This window comes from Austrofundulus limnaeus, unplaced genomic scaffold (genome assembly GCF_001266775.1).
Source record: "Austrofundulus limnaeus strain Quisiro unplaced genomic scaffold, Austrofundulus_limnaeus-1.0 Scaffold39, whole genome shotgun sequence".
Taxonomy (NCBI): Eukaryota; Metazoa; Chordata; class Actinopteri; order Cyprinodontiformes; family Rivulidae; genus Austrofundulus; species Austrofundulus limnaeus.
Window position 1 is genome coordinate 1,094,883 of NW_013952441.1, and position 5,283 is coordinate 1,100,165.

Genomic DNA, 5,283 nt, shown 5'->3' on the forward strand with positions numbered 1-5,283 from the left:
GAAAGAGAAACCTGTGCAATATCTGCAGAGCAGAACTTGCCTTCCACAGCAATTATTTTTAGTTAGCATATAACTAAAATCTAACGATGGTTATATAATAGCAGCTGCATTTTGGCGCAATAAGCTGTATGTTTTATATTCAATTAACATATGATCCGATTAGTCGACTAATCGAAAAAATAATCGGTGATTAATCGATTATAAAATAATCGTTTCTGGCAGCCCTACAGGCATCGATTTCCTTACTTTTGGGAGATCAGAGATTGGCCAATCCTTAGATAAGATCGGTGGAGAAGATTGGCTTYTCTACCTCCACGAAGGTCTGAAAATCAGCCACTGTCCACTTCTGCTGTGAGCACTACCTAATATCCAGTTAAAACAAGTTTGTATGGTTTCAAGGGCATTGTTCAAAGTATTTCAGTAAAATAACATTTGAACATTGAGGCTGTATTGTGACTTTATTATATGTGACAATGTCAACTATTAAAAAAAAAAATCGGTATCGGCAGGTCAGACTTTTTAAAGATCAGAGATCGGCAAGAAAACTGGAATCGGTGCACCCCTATTAAAAACCARATTAAAGCATGATCACAAGCTGCTAACACAACAATTAGCGTGGATGCTAACTTAACACTGAAAACGCAATTAGCATTGTGTTATCAACGAAATTTAGACACAAATCAAATCAAAGGTTTCAAGTTTGACCTGACAATGTCAGCTAATATTTCCAGTCATATATGACCCGTCACAGGATTAAGTCAAATTTGGTCAAAGTGACCTAAGCTACAAGATACTCATGAGCAGTTCCAAAGGCATGGATTGACTTTTCTTCCTAATTGCAACTGTCCATTGATATATGGCCCAAATCCTATTTTTAAATTATTCTAACAAGGAACTCTTAAAGTCATTATAAAGTGGAAACCTTGAACAATATTTGGATATTAARACTTACCCAAGAGGTTGAAAAAAAGCTTTGCTAGGTTTCACACAAAATAAGGCTTTTCATCTCAAAATCATGTTTTTGTAGCTAAAGCTCAACAAAAAGGATTTCAAACAAATTATTTAAGGCATTTCCTTTAAATGACCCATAGATAAGGTATTCATTACATTTTGACAAAATGCCACTGTTTTAACCAAAACTCAGTATATACCTATTTCTCCACATAACACTTCGGGACATTGGTTCAGTGTGATGGTGCAGCAAATCTGTAAAAACACAGCTTTACTGCAACATGCAAGCTACCTCAGATAGCAAAAGATGTTAATTCAATGTTGAATTATGRTCAAAAAAGTTGATTGTTGGTTAAGGAAAGCTGCTATAATTTGAAGGGATTACAAATGTTTGTTAAACCGAAAATCAGAACAAATTTGAAGGACAGATGCAGTTCAGTAAAAGGTATAAGACTATGGAATAATCTGGAAAATGACCATAAAAGCATTGGATCAGTGAATTCCTGTAAGAAAACAATCAAAGAAAAATTGTTAAAGAAATGTGAAATTGTTTAATTTTTAAGTACTTTTAAGTAATGTTTGATGAGTTGAATTTTTTTGTTTTGTTGTTTATTTGGTTTATCATTGTTTGAAATATATATATATACATACTGTATACATTTTTTTAAAGGAGCAGATATAAGAATTTTTTTCTTCTGCTGCTGCCTTTCATTTTGTTTTATTTGTAGTTTTATTGTGTGAAATGTTTTGTTTGTTTTTAATTAAAWGAATAAATGAGTTAAACAAAAAAAAAACTGATGGTCCATCATCCAATTCTAGTCAAATAACTAATGTTGTAAAGATGTTACTGAATCAATGTTTCTTGGCTGAATTCTAATGATTGAAATGCCAACGTCTAACCAATGTTGAATCAAYGCTGATATAGTGTTAGTTATTGTTTCAACAAATAAGTCACCAACCACTTTTTGTATAATTTGAACATGGATTTAATATCATGCCTAACTATATTTCAGTGTTGATTCACTCATATTTTGCTAAGAGGACAAACATCAACAACTCCTACAGAAGGAATGCACATCCTGTCACCATCAGCGTGTGTGCTTGATTTGTAAATCTGTCGAGACGCGAGTCCCGAACATCTTTATAAAGAACAAGATGTCGCTTAATGTGGACAATTACTAGAAATTCATAAATTGATAGCTGACCAAGAGGAAAAGGCGAAACATTTTCTTAAACAATTGTGTTATTAGGAAATTACTATTTTCTGTACTGATAAAAAGGGACGTTGACAAGAGGAAGCCACACACCAGATTACTTGCAGGTCTTTCCAACAATGCAGCAGACTGGCTTCAGCGTGTTAGCAGCCGCTGGACGGCCTCACCCTGTTCCTTGATTCATTTCAGTCGCCTTTCAGTCCCGCCTCCATCCTTTTCATCTGTCCATCTTTCTGTGGAGCTGCAGCCTCTGAGGTCTCTCACACAGAGTCATCAATCACCTGGTGTGTGTGCGTGCGTGTGTGTGTGTGTGTGTGTGTGTTCAAGAGAGAAACTGAGAGTGGGTAGGACGTGCAGAAAGAGAGTGCTCATTTGCACAGAGGCTGAACCTTCTATAATTCTAATGCCTGTTTCTAAATCACTTCTTTCTCGTTTCAGTTTCTCAACTAACAACCAGCAGATCATCTCGAAACTCAGAAATTATCTTCCTCTACAACTTTTTTTTACAACCCAACCTCAAATAATTGCTCTTTTTTTTATGTAACACATGATGCCGGCCGCAATCTCATCAAAGCGTGGAAAAGAAAAGAAAAAAGCCTTGAAAGCGTATTTAAGCGGGGATTTTGCACACTCAATCCAAACACAAAAAGGTCACACACATGAATCTTAATTTTTAAGAGGCATTAGAAGTCAGATGATCGATAAAACTCCCTCGCCTGCGTGGCCCCGGCTCGCTCGAAGAGAAACAATTGTGCACAAGAGGCCGAGACAGTAAACGCAGGAATCCATGTCTGTTACGGACGAGCTCCGTCTCCCGAAGGGACGGCTCCGCTGCGAGCAACAATCGCACTCCACAAACTCTGCCCCGACGTCAGCAACACACAGAGATCACTGTCGGAGCGGGGGGGAGGGGCCTTCRGTAAGTGGGGGGTATTGAACGCAGCACAGCAGAGATAAAACGAGAGAGTTGCAATACTGCCTAAATGATTTGTGACAGAATAATCAGCAAGAAACTACAGCCTACAGCTGCTTTAAAATCTATTTSCAATCCTTCTTATTTGAGCGAAAATAATAGAGGCAGCAATTTGATTTTGTGTTTATTAAATATGCAAGAACATATAAAGAAACAAGAGGTTTGGATAGTTTTCTGAATGAGTTTAATACTAATGGAAACACACATTTTTGTCTTTTTGCTGACAGAAAGAATACACAGAACCATCCTGTCTGCTACATATGCAGAGGCTGAGTCAGTAAAAGGTCAGCTTATTTACCCCCTCTGTAAAAAGCCCATTCTTTGGGTGAACTGTAGGCTAAACAAAGCAGCCATTATCGCACAAACATGGAAATGGCATTGACCTTCTTCTGTGGCACGCAGACAGAGGAGAAAACGCAGCAAGAAAAGCAAAAGAGGCGCACATCCCAACCCAAATACGGAATCGTTAGTTTATCATTAAAAAAACAATAAGGAAATCCAGCAGAGTTGATCCAAAAAGACCCAACTGTGATCAGATAGAATTACCATGGAAGAGCTGGTGCGTGTTTAACTGATCACCAGCGAGAGGGGTTTAATCAGAGCTTTCTTTCTCAACACAGATTTTCTTCTCATCGCAACTTTACTATTCACTTTAAAGCTCTTAAACATTAAAAACAGCGTTGCTCGTTGACGTAACGTGTTCTGACGAGCTATAATAAACCAATAAAAACAGCTATGAAGTTTTCAGAAAGTAAACAGATGAAGTCGGCAGCAGTTCAAGCGACACATTGATAGAAATCTCAAACTGTTTTACCTCCATCCTCTGCCTACTTGTACAATTTTATCCTCTTTTTCCTCCTTCAGTGATTCTAAWGTTAGGTTTTCAAAATAAAAGTASCTACAACTCGTCATGTCTGGTAATCACGCTGAAGTAGGATGTGAATATTTCACTGCAGTGCTATCTATGATATCTTAACCCTGATTATAGCCATAAATATTGTATATGTAGAGTGAAGCCCTGAAAAGTTGTTTCACAGTTTGCAGACTCCATCTTTTGCAGATTTTTTTCATAGAACCAAACTATTAGAAGTTTGCGGTGATCCCTGTAATTTCACTTAAACCAGAAATACAGTACCATATCTTGTGACCATCGTGTGGCCATAAGATAGTAATGCATGGTCATGAGATAACTTTTTTTTTATCATGTGTCAACGGACAGGTACCAGACGGGCACTGTGAATACTGTTTAGTAAGGAATGTAATTTTTTTCTCTCTCTTGCTTTTTTCGTGAGTTTTTAAGCCAAAATAGTAAGAACAATATAATTTTGTAATTTACATAAACATAAATTCGTATAACATATAAAAACAATTACAGCAGAGTATGTGACAAATGCCCTGTGCACACATTACACCCAGAGTGCAGCGTTTTCGCCTTATTTTATTGTACTTTACTGTAGCTGAKACATGTTCCACTCATATCTTTTTGTTTGGTTTCTACTTCATTATGACGTCACCCAAATGTGCTGTTGTTCTTTTTTAGACCACGTCCAGTATTCGTGTTTTTTCACGATTCGCAGGTACTCTAAAAACAGAATCCCCTACATAAATCAGGGCTTCGCTGTAAATATTTGCTGATTTCAGACCAGACAAGCCCCTGACTCCATCCTTATATTTCTACTCAGGTTTAAAGTGGATTTAACAAAACAGAGAACTAATTTTCTTTTATTTAAGACAAACAGAAAAATGCTTGGACAGGTGTAAAAAAGCTAAAGTGGAGGCTGGACTCTGAGAGAGTGATTGTAGATTGGTTTGGGAGATTGAATAATTGATGGCCATGCTACCTACCTGCTGTGTGTCACACACACATACACACAAGTTGGTTTTTCTATCCTCGTGGGGACTTTGCATCGACGTCCATTCATTTTCCAGTCATTTCTATAGCCTAACCCTGACCCTTTAACCWAAAACTAACCACCCCAGTGCAGACCTGACCCTAAATCTAGCCTAAGCTCAATTCACACCTTGGTCCTAAATATAAACCCTGACCCAAACCAGGCTCTGATCCCCACAGATGTGTTTTTTCTGGGAAATGGTCCCCACGATGTAGCAAAAACATACACACACACACGCACATCCAAGTGAGGA